This window comes from Stegostoma tigrinum, chromosome 1, assembly GCF_030684315.1.
Source record: "Stegostoma tigrinum isolate sSteTig4 chromosome 1, sSteTig4.hap1, whole genome shotgun sequence".
NCBI classification, from domain to species: Eukaryota; Metazoa; Chordata; class Chondrichthyes; order Orectolobiformes; family Stegostomatidae; genus Stegostoma; species Stegostoma tigrinum.
Window position 1 is genome coordinate 141315943 of NC_081354.1, and position 15848 is coordinate 141331790.

Sequence of the window (15848 nt, forward strand, 5' to 3'; positions counted from 1 at the left end):
AAGAAAACACCTGAACATTTCAGGAAAAGGTTTGAGCTGTCTTACAGAAAGCTGATAACATGAAATACCAAAAGGACTCCTTCTGTACTGTAACCATTCTAAGGTGAGACAGGTCAGCAAAAATGAGAATGGTACTACGACAATACAAAGTAAAGTTGCAGTGGCAGTAAAGAGAGAAGAAAGTAAGAAAGAAGTGATTAACAAGTTGTTACAGGAGGAACTGAAAACACATGCTTCCCTGCCATGCACAACAATGCAACAAGACATGGAAACAACAAATAATAGAAACATACAATATAGGCCATTCAGCACTTTGAGTCTGCTGCACCATTCAATACGATCATGGCTGATAATCCATCTTAGTACCCTGTTCCCACTTTCTCCCCATATCCTTTGATTCCTTCAGTTCTAAGAACGGTATCTACATTCACAGGCTCACCACTGTCTGAAGAAATTCTTCCTCTGTCCTAAGGGTTCCACTGCTTATCCTTAGACCACGACCCATGGTTCTAGATTCCCTGGTCATGGAGAACATCTGTATTGCATCCACCCTGTCTAATCCTGATAGAACTTTATAGGTTTCTTTGAAAAGTGGCCCATGTCCTTAAGCTGTGGCCCCACCCACCACTCTGGGCTCCCACTCATCAGGAGCATCCTTCCTGAGTTTACCCCATCTAGTATTATAAAATCTGTAAAATTCTAACATCAGTCTGGTCAACCTTCTCGCACTCCCTCAATCGCTAGAATATCCTTTCTTAGGTAAGGAAACTAAAACTATACACTGTTCTCCAAGTGTGGTCCTACTTGGCTCCTGTATTTGAATTTTCTTGCTATGAAGGCCCACATACCATTTTACTCTTGACCATCTGCTGCTTCTGTATGCTTACTTTCATCAACTGATGTACAAGGGCACCCAGGTGTTGTTGGACTTCTCACTTTCCCAACTCGCCATATTCAGCTGCCAGTTTTGCTATCAACATAGACAAGCTCACATTTATACACATTATACTGCATCTGTCATGTACTTACCCACTAACTTAACTTCTCCAAAACACATCGAAGCTTCTCTGCACCCTCCTCACAATACCCTCCCACTCAGCTCAGCGTAATTTGCAAGCTTGGAGATGACATGTAGTTTCCTCACCTAAATCATTAATACATAGGGGTAACACAGTGGTTAGCACTGCTGCCTCACTGCACCAGAGACCCAGGTTAGATTCTAGCCTTGGGTGTCGATCTGTGTGGAGTTTGCACATTCTCCCCGCGTCTGCATGGGTTTCCTCCGGGTGCTCTGGTTTCCTCCCACAGTCCAAAGATGTACAGGTTAGGTGGATTGGCCATGCTAAATTGTCTGTAGTGTTCAGGGATGTGTAGCCTAGGTGGGTTATAGGGCGATGGGTCTGGGTGGGTTACATTGAGGTTTGGTGTGGACTTGTTGGGCCAAAGGGCCTTTTTCCACACTGTAGGGATTCTAAATATTGTGAATAGCTGGGTTCCAAGCATTAACCCCTATGGTCTCCGTCTCATCCATGCCTGCTACTTGGAAAATGACTTGTTTATTCCTACTGTTTTTTTTTTGTCTGCCTGCCAGTTCTCAATCCATTTCAATATACAACCCTCAATCTCATGTAGTTTAATTTTGCTTTTTAAGCACTTATCTGGGATCTTACCAAAAATTCCCGAAAATTCAAATAAATCTCATCCACTTGCTTGCCCTTATCCAATCTTCCAGTTACATCCTCAAAACATTCCAGCAGAGTTGTCAAGCATGACTTGTTCTTCACAAATCCATGCTGACTCTGTCCCATCTTGTCAATATCTTCCAAGCACTCTGCCATCATATCTTTCTTTCCACCACTGGAGTCAAGATAACCAGTCTATATTTTTGGTCACTATTTTCACACTGTCTCCCTTAAGTAATGGGTTATATTAGCTACCCTGAATCCACAGCAACTGTTGCAGAGCCTTTCAAATTTTGGAACATGACTACTAGTACATCTGTTATCTTTACAGCCACTTCCTTAAGTACTCTGGGATGAAGTTTATCAGGCCTGAGGATTTATCTACCTTTAATCCTGTTTGTTTCCCCGACAGCATTTTTCTACTAATATTAATTTCTTTCAATTCCTCCTTCCCGCTGGGCCCTATGTCCACTATCACACACCCACTCTTCCTCACCACCATCATCTCTCCCCACTGGTATCTTATGTTATATAGGCCTTCTTTCATGTAAAATGTATATTTAATTTGTTTGCAGTCTCTTCATTCCCCAGTATAAATTACCATTTCAGACTATAGGGGACTTTATTCAATTTTTCTCTTCACATACCTATAGATACTTTTACTACTGGCCTGCATGCCACCTGCAAGCTTACTCTCATAGTCTATCTTCCCTTTTTTGATCAAATTCTGTCTGCCTTTGCTGAAATCTAAACTGCTCCAAATGGCACTTTGGACATTTAGGGAGGCAAGACAGATTTACAGACAAAGTCACAATGCATAGAAACAATGGGCAAGAGTAGATCATTTAGCCCTGTGCACCTGTTCTGCCATTTAATATAATCATTCTGGATGCCCTTACACAATAGTCCTGCTCTCTTTCCATATTCCTTTTAATATCTGAAAAGATCCAGTCATTACTAAAAAGTAAATTGCCATCAGAATTTTAGACTGTTTCAAAAGGTGGCCAAATGCACCATTTGTAATTATTAGACATGGTTAATTATCCTTGCAAGTTTTACTTTTGGGAAGTTTATTAGATATCAGGTTAACCAGGAATGTTGCTTAGTGCAGCAATTTTGCAGCAGTACCTGCCAAAAGTAGTCTAATTTTTGACACTCGTTTTGACCACTTGACAATGGACTAAAAAACTGTGATTTTCAAAGAAATGGAGATGTAGTGTTATCATCATTGGACCAGTAACCCAGAGACCCAGGTAATGATCTGGGCACCTGGGTTTGATCCTACTGTAACAATTACCCTTTTAATCATAGTGTTTACAGACAATGTCCAACAGACTACAATTACAGTCTCTATATCCTGCACCAGCTGCAGGCCAGACTCTGCAGAGGTGGCAACTCATTGTTATACGTTTGGGAGGGAATTGTCCTGGGAGTCCTCAATATTATTTCTGAACCAAATGCAATCTCATGCATCAGGTCAAGAATGGAAACACTTTCCACTTCCTTCTCTCTGTCCACTCTTCCACACCCCACAAGGAATTCATTGTCCACGAACAGCAACTCAGCAGCACCAACACTGACCAAGCTGCTCGATAACTGAAGGGTGGTGAGGGTACCAAGAGGGAAACCCATACTTAATCTCAATCTCACTGATCAGTCATGAGTGACATTAATCAATTAAACAATTCACTTATGGAGGAGGTTCCACAAATATTGCCAAACTTACAATGGGGGAGCCTAGCACATCATTGCAAAAGAAAAGGCTGACACATTCATAATAACGTTCAACCAAAAGTGCCCAACAGATGATTTAATTTAGCCTCTTCCAATGGTTCCCAGCGTCATCGATGCCAATTCAAGAATATCAAGAAATGCTGGAGGCACAGAATACTGAGAAGTCAACGGGGCTTGACCAACAACAAAACTGAGGACTTGTAGTTCCAAGCTTGCCACAGCTCTAACAAAGCTGTTTTAGTATAGCTACAACAATGGCATCTAGCTGGCAATATGAAAAATTGCTCAGGTATGTCTCGTGCATGAAAATACAACCCGGACAATTAACACCCTGTCCGTTATTCTCGAACGTCAGTAAAGTAATTTAACAAATCGTCAACACAGCTATTAACCAGTACTTACTTATCAATAACCTGCTCACTGAAGTTCATGTCAGGTTCTGACAAGGTCATTCTGTTCTTGACCTCATTATAACCCTGGTTCAAACATGAACAAAAGAGCTGAACTTCAGAAGTGAAGTGAGAATGATTGCCTTTTGATGTCAAGACTACATTTCACCAAATGTGGCTCACACAGCTGGAGCAAAACTGAATTCAATGGGAATAAAGGTAAAAGATGACAGTTTGGGTCAGTCAACTGAGTCTAGTACACAGCTCCAGGTGATCCTCAGGATTTCACAATCCTTCTAGCTGCAGTTATACAGGGCCTTGGGGAGGCCACACCTTGAGTATTATGTACAGTTATATTTTTGCTGTCCTCGTCTGAGGAAGGACATTCTTGCCTTTGAGAGAGTCTAGCAAAGGTTCACCAGACTGATTTCTGGCCAGACTGAAATATGAGAAAGAGTGCACTGATTGGGATTGTATTTGCTAGAATTTAGAAGAACGACGGGGCAGAAGGGTCCAGTCCTGAAACGTCGGCTTTCCTGCTCCTCTGATGCTGCTTGGCCTGCTGTGTTCATCCAGCTCTACACCTTGTTATCTCAGATTCTCCAGCATCTGCAGTTCCTACTATCTCTGCATCTCATTTCATGTCCTGTTGGGACTGAGCATGCTACAAGCGGGAAGAATGTTTCTGATGTTGAGGTAGTCCAGAACTGGGGTCACAGTCTAAAGAATAACAGATAAGCCATTCAGGGCTGAGATGAGGAACAATTTCTTCAGATTTGTGAACCTGTGGAATTCTCTCCAACAGAAAGCTGTTGGAGCCAGTTTGTTGGATATATTCTAGAGGGAGCTGGACATGGCCCTTAGGGCTAAAGGGATCAAGGGGTAATGGAGAGAAAGCAAAAGCGGGATACAGAAATTGCATGATCAGCCGTGATCATATTAATTCAGTGGTGCAGGCTTGAAGCTGTTTCATTAACGATTTTCCATCATAAAGTCAGATGATTGCACATGTTTAGCACCATTCGCAATTCCTCAGGTACTATAAGACCATAAGACATAGGAGTGGAAGTAAGGCCATTCGGCCCATCAAGTCCACTCTGCCATTTAATCATGGCTGATTGGCATTTCAACTCCACTTCCCTGCACTCGCCCAGTAGCCCTTGATTCCTTCTGAGATCAAGAATTTATCAATCTCTGCCTTGAATATATTTAACGTCCCGGCCTCCACTGCGCTCCATGGCAATGAGTTCCACAGGCCCACGACTCTCTGGCTGATGGTACTGAAGCAGTCTGTGTCCAAATGCAACTAGATTAGAACAATATCCAGGCCTGAGCTGACAAGCAGCATCTGAGGCAGGAAGATACATCAGAACTCAACAATGGGGTCGCCCGCTTGGATCAGATGTGGGGCCTGGGGGCAGGACCAGGACCATTGGCAGCACTAAGGTGTTTTCCCTCTCTGGCCTGACTAAAAAGTGGTGAGTAACAGTCAGAGCACACAAGTGTCAGGCAATGACCATCTCAAACAAAAGAGATTCTAACCATCATCCCTTGACTTTCAAATGGCATTACTATTGCTGAATCCTCCACTATCAACATTGTTGGGTTATCATTAAACAGAAACTGAACTGGACTAGCTATGTAAGTAGAGATAGTAGGAACTGCAGATGCTTTTCTGACGAAGGGTCTAGGCCTGAAATGTCAGCCTTCCTGCTCCTCTGATGCTGCTTGGCCTGCTGTGTTCATCCAGCTCTACACCTTGTTGTGTAAGTACTATGTAAGCTATGTAAGTACTTTGATTATGAGTGCAGGTCAGAGACCAGGAATTCGGCAGCAAGTAACACACCTCTTGACACCACAAAGCCTGTCCAGCATCAAAGCACAAGTCAGGAATGTGAAGAAGTACTCTCCAGTTGCTTGGATGAGCACGGCTCCAACAGTCAAAAAGCTTGACACCATTCAGGACAAAGCAGCCTGCTTGACAGACACCAAAATCACAAACATTCACTTCCTCCACCACCAACACAGCAGAAATTCATCAAGGCCTATGAGACAGCAACTTCCAAACCCATTGCCACCACAATCTAGAAGAATAAAGGACAACAGATTAGTGATACACACCTACCTACAAGTTCCTCTCCAATCCACTTGATATCCTGAACTATATCATTGATCCAGTGACAGTGAAAAAAAAATTTCTTGGAGCTCCCTCCCTAAAAGTTTTACCATAAAAGTACACCAAATGTACTGCAGCAGTTCAAGAAGGGAGTTCATCATTGCCATTTTGAGAAGGCAATCAGGGATGGGAAATAAATGCTGGTCCAGCATGCAAAGTCCATATGACTTGAAGGATAAACAACCCACAAACAACATCAGAATGCATAAGAATCCCAGAGCTAACTGCTAGCATCTATTGGCCACATTATGTCTCAAATAGACAACCAGCTAAAAGGCCCAACAAAGATCTTCATTTTAGGACTTTGTCAAGAGGATCTGTGAAAAACAATGAAGTCTTTTAAACAGGCAACTGAGTTGTATGCATGCCAAAATATTACTTGTGAGTTAAATGTCTATATTTTGGTGTCTGAGACATCAAATATATTTTTACTTGCTGAATTGAATCTGATGTTTTATATTTTCCAGCTTCTGGATTTATGCTGAATACAAAACAGCATCCTCTGTGAATCTAGAAGTAATGTATCATGATAGAACTTGCTAATTCCAAATCACGAAAACACAATATAGTTAAAAGGTGTCAGAGTATAAAGGACATGTTTCTGTAACAGATCAATCAGACATTTTGCTTCAGAGGCGTTGAAACCAACCCATCAGAGAATGCTTTAACACTTATAATCAGTTAGAATGTTAAAATGTTATTACTTTAACATGATTTATTCATGCACAGTAGCTTACTGGCAAAGAAGTTTCTAAAATGATTTATCAATAATGCAGTGAATTATTACCCTGTACTTTTGCCTTGGAGCAAAAGTAGAGACCAGCTGAAGTAATGGCAGTAAGATTTCTACCTTGACTTTAGCTATTACATGTGAAGTGTTGGATAATTTTAATTCAGTTTCTACTGGGAATTGCGCCTACAGAATGAAAATAAATTCCACAACTTGGTACTCACTCAGGGAGGCCATTATAATGGTTAATGTAAGATGTTTAAGACAGACTCCAAAATCCAGAATCTAGTTATCTCTGATTTTTAACCTACATTTGGCTTGTACTGTTTTCGATGAGAGTATGATACTGTTATATTTCTCTTTTACAGACCCAAGTCTATCTGTCCTTTCTGAAGCTTACTTTGTATAAAATGTGTGGGAAAAGGTAGTGAATAAGCCACTTTTCAATGAAAAAGACATGACATTGTCACCAACAGTTAACACAAAATTACAGGCAAAGTATTACAAAGATTTACTTAGGATTTACAGCACTCCAGCACTGCTATTCTTCTACTTGAGAGTTAGAATATTGTAATACATTTCAAATTTGCAGTTTTAAAAGTTCCAAAGTGGGAAAAAAATTCTAAAATTGTAGAAGCATTAATATATAATTAACAAACTAAACAAAAAAAGGCAAGTACACACCAAGTGACAAGCATCCATATTTCCAATACTGCACCTGTCACTATAAATCAAATTTGCTTCGTTGACTATAAACTTGCATATGTCTGTTTGAAAAGGTTTGGGGGGGGATTTAAAAAAGGACAGAATTGAAGCTATCAAGTTATCATTTAGCAGTCCAGATTTCCTAAGTGCCATTGGTTGAAGACAATTTGTTCTTGTGGACAGTTATTTTCTTATTAAATACAGAACCCTAGTGTTCTTTTAATCTGACTCAGTAAGTCAGGCAAATTGGGGACTTTGGATATCTTCACTAAATCTTGTCATATTTTCAATCACTCCAGAATTTGAAATGATTCCAAATGCATGACACCAACGTGTCCTAACAAAAGGAAACTTCACTTTTCATAGCTTAATTTGTTATGAACATCATAGAATATAGTCAAAGAAACAGAAGCCGACAAAGATATCCAGAAGATGGTTCAAACCCCCGTTATTTTTAAGAAATGTCTGAAATAAGGAGGAGGAAATGGAATGGTGAAACAGATTAGAAACGAATTCCAGATCACAGACCAAAAACCTATTCTTGTTGCGACACTATAGAAAGCGTATGATTGCACGAGACAGGGTGCAGAGGATGTTCACCCGAATGTGGCTGATGCTGCAGCGATTCAGCTAATGAAAAGAACTGAGAACACACAGAGACAGTAGGTGGATCGACTGATGTGATGAAATATGAAACTTAAAGTTGTCAGTCTACATGTGGAAGCTGATTCCACGTACTCAGATAAAGCTGACAGAGATCAGCATGTGCATTAAGAAAGGCAAAGAGTCCAAGGATGGATTTTGAGAGGCTTCAGACATAATAGTATGAAGGCTAGAAGGTTATAATTAAGTGGATAAGCTTGGAACCAAGCAAGAGCAGTTCCCTCAGACTTGACGACCGAGGAATGGTGATGGTGGAAGATGGCATATCATGGTCATCTATCAAAGATTGCTGAAAGGTCAAGGCGGAATAAAAAAAAAATACACCACATTCATTGTCACAGTTAAAAATGATATGATCTTCAATTTGGCTTGCTCTATTATTACAATGGGGCAAAATCTCGTTGAAATGATTCTAATGTAACTGTGATCAAGTTGTGATAAAGACCCTTAGGGAACAACAACATGTTCAATACATGTTCAAACTGCAGAAGAATTAAACTTACAGTCCCAATTTTGATTGCATGGCAATTAGCCTCCCAGGTGTCTTCTATGTTCTTTGAAACTGAATTTTTCAAAACCTTAGCTGACCACTTAATATCATGGCTGCCTTTTTTGTTTTGTACTAAACATCAACAATTCAATATTGCAGGAAACAAGCTTCATAACAAAAACTGTCGTTACATATATAGAAGTAAACATGAAGTTGTGAAATGGATAAACGTTTCTGGACAATCAGGACAGCCTGGCAGATTTGAGCTGGCAAATTGCATCGAAAGGCTTACGTGTTTAAACAAATATTTTAAAAACTAATTTTTAAAATCACAATATGGAATTCTGACCAGCATTCTGAGCTGCAGTGTTCCTCAGATTAGAACTATAGACCTTTATGATTTATCCATGTTGTCTTTTCTAATAAACTTGACAAAGTTGTTCTGTATTATTTTACAGCACAAGAGGTAATTCAGCTGATAGAGATAATGGGAACTGCAGATGCTGGAGAATTCCAAGATAATAAAATGTGAGGCTGGATGAACACAGCAGGCCAAGCAGCATCTCAGGAGGACCGCAACTTTCCCCCGACAGTGATCGAGAACGCCCTTGACCGCGTCTCCCGTATTTCCCGCAACACATCCCTCACACCCCGCCCCCGCCACAACCGCCCTAAGAGGATCCCCCTCGTTCTCACACACCACCCTACCAACCTCCGGATACAACGCATCATCCTCCGACACTTCCGCCATTTACAATCCGACCCCACCACCCAAGACATTTTTCCATCCCCACCCCTGTCTGCTTTCCGGAGAGACCACTTCTCCGTGACTCCCTTGTTCGCTCCACACTGCCCTCCAACCCCACCACACCCGGCACCTTCCCCTGCAACCGCAGGAAATGCTACACTTGCCCCCACACCTCCTCCCTCACCCCTATCCCAGGCCCCAAGATGACATTCCACATTAAGCAGAGGTTCACCTGCACATCTGCCAATGTGTTATACTACATCCACTGTACCCGGTGCGGCTTCCTCTACATTGGGGAAACCAAGCGGAGGCGTGGGGACCGCTTTGCAGAACACCTCCGCTCGGTTCGCAACAAACAACTGCGCCTCCAAGTCGCAAACCATTTCCACTCCCCCTCCCATTCTCTAGATGACATGTCCATCATGGGCCTCCTGCACTGCCACAATGTTGCCACCCGAAGGTTGCAGGAACAGCAACTCATATTCCGCCTGGGAACCCTGCAGCCTAATGGTATCAATGTGGAGAGATAATGGGAACTGCAGATGCTGGAGAATTCCAAGATAAGAAAATGTGAGGCTGGATGAACACAGCAGGCCAAGCAGCATCTCAGGAGCACAAATATCAATGTGGACTTCACCAGTTTCAAAATCTCCCCTTCCCCTACTGCATCCCTAAACCAGCCCAGTTCGTCCCCTCCCCCCACTGCACCACACAACCAGCCCAGCTCTTCCCCTCCCACCCACTGCATCCCAAAACCAGTCCAACCTGTCTCTGCCTCCCTAACCGGTTCTTCCTCTCACCCATCCCTTCCTCCCACCCCAAGCCGCACCCCCAGCTACCTACTAACCTCATCCCACCTCCTTGACCTGTCCGTCTTCCCTGGACTGACCTATCCCCTCCCTACCTCCCCACCTATACTCTCTCCACCTATCTTCTTTACTCTCCATCTTCGGTCCGCCTCCCCCTCTCTCCCTATTTATTCCAGTTCCCTCCCCCCATCCCCCTCTCTGATGAAGGGTCTAGGCCCGAAACGTCAGCTTTTGTGCTCCTGAGATGCTGCTTGGCCTGCTGTGTTCATCCAGCCTCACATTTCATCATCTTGATTTTAATTTTGCTGATTTTTGAAATACGTTCCTGTATTTCACTTTGCAATCTCTGTTTCCAAATAATTTCAGATATTGTTTATTTTGTTAGTTTGCACTCTGTTAAAGTGGAACTTTGAGAAACTCCAGGATGAATTGTCTCAGCTCCAGATAATTATTTGGCACTGATAAACTACACTCAATTTTACTATTTAAACAATTCCTATTCACTCGCCACTGAAATGTATTTATACAGCACAAATGCTGGATTTCCCCTATATTGGTATTCTTGCAAGACTAAAAGTTTCGATAACATGTATTTTATCAGCAAAAAGGATCCTATTCCATCATTGCAAATATTTAAGAAAATACAGTTTTGAAATTTTGGAAAAATATATGAAATTTTAGGTGCATATTTACCTTTTTTTCATTTGCTTCCAACACTGGGAGTGAATCATAATGAGAATACAGCTATGCACTGTGTTTTCATCCTCAATGTCAACAGCAAAAAGCCAAGAGAGAACAGAAAGATAAAGGATTAATGAAGATTACGCCATGGAAGAGAATGCATGAAAGAAGCAAAGGAAGGTTAACAGAAATTAATTGGGTAGGTTATAACAGAGTAAGAGAAATGTAGGGAAACAGGAAAAAAATTTAATCATGCCTTCTGTTTCCCCGGTGGGGAAATACTGATTTTCATTGAGGAAAAGTTGTTAAAAACAGCTGTAGCCTTCTAGAACTTTATTCAAATGTGAGATTCAAATCTGACTGCTAAGAGGAGATGCGATATCCGGCAGTTGAGCAGGATGGAGGATTGATTAAGGCAGAGCAGTGGACTTGATCTATATGGGCTTCAGTAAGGTGTTTGATGATGTTCTACACGGTAGACTAGTTAACAAGGTTAGATCACACCGAATACAGGGAGAACTAGCCAATTCTATACAGAACTGACTTGATAGTAGGGGACGGAGGGTGGTGGGGAAGGGCTGCTTTTCAGACTGGAGGCCTGTGACCAGCGGTGTGCCACAAGGATGGGTCAGTGGACTGAAGTGTGGCAGGCGGAGTTTAATTCAGATGTGGGGTTCTGCATTTGGTAAAGGCAAATCAGGGCAGAAGTTATACACTTAATGGTCAGGTGCTGGGAGTGTTGCTGAACAAAGAGACCTTGCAGTGCAGGTTCATAGTTCCTTGAAAGTGGAGTCCCATGTAGACAGGACAGTGAAGGAGGCATTTGGTATGCTTGCCTTCATTGGTCAGTGCACTGGATATAGGAGTTGGCTGTTATACAGCACATTAGTTAGGCCATATTTGGAATATTACATTCAATTCTGGTCTCCCCACTTTAGGAAGGACATTGTGAAACCTGAAAGGGGTCAGTAAAGATTTATAAGGATGTTGCCAGGTTTGGAGGGTTTGAACTATGGAAAGCTGAATAGGCTGGGGCTATTTTCCCTTGAGCATCAGAGGCTGAGGAGTGACCTTACAGAGGTTTATAAAACAATGAGGATAGGGTGAATAGCCCAATTCTTTTCACAAAAAGTAGGGCAGTCCAAAAGTAGAGGACATAAGTTTAAATATTTCCCCTCTCCACTTAAAAGGGACCTGGGGTAACTTGTTCACACACAGGATGGTGAATGGAATGAGCTGCCAGAGGAAGTGGTGGAGGCTGGTAAAATGACAATATTTAGAAAAGGTAGCTGGTGCATGAATAGAAAGTGTTTTAGAAAGTGAAACAGAAAGGGATATGACCAAAATATTGCCAAATGGGACTGAATTAATTTGGGATCTATGGTCTGCATGGACAAGTTGGACCAAACAGTGTATATCCATGCTTACAGCTCAATGCCTGTATATCATCAGAAGTGCCAGTAAACAAATTAGAGATCTGGCTTTTAGCCAAACTCAAGCTCTGAAACATAACAGAAAAAAATGCATTCTCTTGTTTTGCTAAATTTTCAACCAGATGCACGCCCTCCCTCACAGAGAATGCAAAAGTGAAAGAATTTGTCAGTAGAAGTGGAGTACTTCATAGCATAGAAATGAAAGGACTGACCACTTATAAGCATGGGAAGATCCATTAAGAGAATAAAAGCAGACGAATTTCATGTCCATAAAATCAAAAGGCTTCATCATGAACCGTTACAAAGAACATATAGAAATTTCAAAGGCTCATAAGCCTCAGAAAAAGTAATTGCAATCATTAGCTAAAAACAGAATTATCATTGTATATTCAGGGAATCGAAAAGTAATCCAAACAAAAGTAATCAGAACATGGTCCATCATTTTGTTATTTGATCTCAGCATAAGAAATCAATCAAATAAGTAATAGAAAACCTACATAATTCAGGCAATCTATAAATCCAGTGCACAAATAAAACATATCTTTAAGAGAAAATTACAAGTCATTTCAAGTGGGAGATTCTAAATGCAAATCTATTATCTTTTCTTCAACTTTTAGCTAATAAACTGATGTGTCAACAGTCAACAGAGGCGTTTCGAAATGGCCTCATATCCGACTCAATATCAGCAGAAGGCGCAGAACCAGAAAGTTGCCGTCGTAGAGTGGAACATGATCACGAAGTAACGGAGTGGACGCAGTGTCATGACTCGATCTGAATACAGACCGTCTGTAGGTCTAAGTTCACTCCTTCCCTTTCACCCGGCGATTATGTATATTTACCCAATAGGATTAAAGGCTGCGCTCTCCTACAATCTGCATACCGAAACCCACTTTAAATAGCCCCGATGCTTACCTACTGGCTTGCTGTCTCCTGGAATGATCACAACAATATCCCAAACAAAATTAACTTTTGTTTAAACTACATCAATTTGACACTATTTCCTGCTTCATTGCAGGACGCCATCTTACCAGCTAGTAGTTGACGTCATCGCGCTGACCATGTGACAAATCGTCATGCGGTGACGTAAACACCACCCCAAAGGACGAGCCGTGGTGTTTGCTCATGCGTATTACGAAATGACGCGTTGTTGATCTTCACTTCCGAGAAAAGAAAGTGGAAGTTATCGCTTTCGAAAATACGTAAACTGGTGATCTTAGATTCTGGTTCATGTAGATCATATAGTGGGGACACTATGCAGACTGCTGAAATGCCCATTGTGACGAGGAGTGTTCCTGGTTCGATTAGTCCATTTGTGCTGAGTTTCTCTGAGAAAGTTGTACTATCATGACAAGCTGTGTGTTCCCTGTGTAGTGGGTTTCAAAATGCCCTTGACATAGCCAGAGAGGTTCTCACACTGGGTCCCATTGCCTGATATGATGGGCTTTGTGTACCTTTGGAAGGCAGTAGAAGTACCCTATGCAAGAAGTAAATGGGATGAGAGTGCATAGGGTACGCTGAAGGACTGGATCAAGAGTCTTGAGCAGTCTGTTGAGTTCATGGATAATGGGAATTGCAGATGCTGGAGAATCCAAGATAACAAAGTGTGAAGCATGATGAGCTCTCTGATGAAGGGTCTAGGCCCGAAACGGCAGCTTTTGTGATCCTAAGATGCTGCTTGGCCTGCTGGGTTCATCCAGCTTCACACTTTGTTATGTTGAGTTCATGGGTGTATTTTTTGATCAGATTAGCAAGTAGTTGTCTGTCGTGGTCCTGGTTGTTCAGTTGACTGGATACTTCCTTGCAGTGGCCCATTCTATTCTATATGACAATGGCTGCTGTTTTGTTCGCTGATTTGATGATAATGTTGCGATTAGTCTTGAGAGCATGAATGGCGTTGCATCGTGCCTGCGTGATGTTTTGCACTACCTTGTGAGTGTGGCTGATGAATCTGGCTTTCACACATCCCTCATGGCTTGAGCTTACATATCAAGCCTAGGGCATTGGCCCTCCGGAGGGGTCCAATTCAATTCCTTCACAAAACACGCTCACACACATACTCACACTCTCACATAGACTCTCTCCCATACACACATACTCTGTCTCACACATATACACACTCTGTCTCTCAAGCACACACACACACTCTCATCAATGCCTGAAGAAGGAGCAAGACTCCGAAAGCTTGTGCCTTCAAATAAAGCTGTTGGAATTTAGCCTGGTTTCATGTGATTTTTGACCACCCCAGTCCAACACCAGCACCTCCATATCACTGTAGATGTAAAGAGAGAAAGAGTTAGCAGATCACTTCATCGAAAGTGGGATAAGTTAGAAATGTATCAGAGATAATGGGAACTGCAGATGCTGGAGAATTCCAAGATAATAAAATGCGAGGCTGGATGAACACAGCAGGCCAAGCAGCATCTCAGGAGCACAAAAGCTGACGTTTCAGGCCTAGAGTCTCTGATGAAGGGTCTAGGCCCGAAACGTCAGCTTTTGTGCTCCTGAGATGCTGCTTGGCCTGCTGTGTTCATCCAGCCTCGCATTTTATTATCTTAAGTTAGAAATGTAGTATTTAATTAGGTCAAATGGGGGCTGGTGGAAAAGAGGCCAGACAATGGCCTAATGGTATTGTTGTTGAACTATTTATCCAGAGACTGGGTAATGTTCTGGGGAACAAAAACCAAAATTGCTAGAAACGTTCAGCAGGTCTGGCCGCGTCTGTGGAGTGACCCTTCCTCAGAAATCAAAGACAAGGTCTGAGGAAGGGTCACTTGCTTCAAAACATTTAATTGATTTCTCTTCACAGATGCTGCCAATCTTTCTGAGCTTTACCAGCAATTTCTGGTTTTGTTTCTGAACTGTAGCATCCATAGTTCTTTCAGTTTTTATTTAGTTTTCTGGAGATTTGGATGTGAATCCCACCAGAATAGATGGCAGAATTTGAATTCAATAAAAACCTAGAATTAAGAGTCTTTACAATAACCATGTCAATTATTAGAGGAAAGCCTATTTGTTTTCCTCTTGCTCCCAAGGGAATGAAACTGCCATCCTTCGTAGGTGTCCTTTAGATGTGATTCCAGACTCTTAAATGCACTCTGGACAGCTATGGATGGGCATCAAATGCTGGCCGAGCCAGTGATGCTCATATCCCAAGACTGAATAATCCAAACTAAATGTCTGAAACTGCAAAAGATAGGGGACATTCAAAAAGTGCTGGAGCAGCAGAAAGAAAAGAAGTCAGGTTAAGTAATTAAAGAGGGTCATGTACTTTCATTGGCAGAGAACAAAGAACACGTTGACCTAGAGGAAACCAAGTCTAAGAAGATTTTGGCTTCAGGTGGCACTGTTTGTAAAATGTATTTTAAGGAGAAGCATCAGCTAATAGAGATAAATGTGTCTTCATTTTCTACTAGACCCACTAAAGCTGGGCAGTGCAGCAGTAGCAACCAAAATTAGAAGAAAAAATTCCCCTCTGTGATGAAGGTGAGAACACTCCAGGAAAGTATAAAGAGACCAGCATCCTGAAGTGTCAGCTTCACATCCACATTCATTAGACATGAGTAAGATCATAAGATGTAAAAGCTCAACTAGACCAACTGAGCTATCGA

The 15848-nt window shown here is 41.9% G+C and overlaps 1 protein-coding gene across 6 annotated transcripts in view; it reads right to left on the reverse strand.

Annotated features, from left to right (window-relative positions):
* Positions 1–13329, reverse strand: part of ubap1 (ubiquitin associated protein 1) — a 76081-nt gene extending 62752 nt beyond the window's left edge. The window contains exons 1-2 of one of the 6 annotated variants that reach the window (XM_048546769.2): positions 13269–13329; positions 10820–10890 (exon numbers count right to left, since the gene is read on the reverse strand). The gene's annotated coding sequence lies outside the window, so the exon portion shown is untranslated. Of the gene's footprint in view, positions 1–10819; positions 10891–13152 lie in introns of all 6 variants that reach the window. The other 5 variants (XM_048546792.2, XM_048546783.2, XM_048546763.2 and 2 more) reach the window with 5 other exon arrangements.
* Between the last annotated feature and the right edge of the window lie 2519 nt (positions 13330–15848).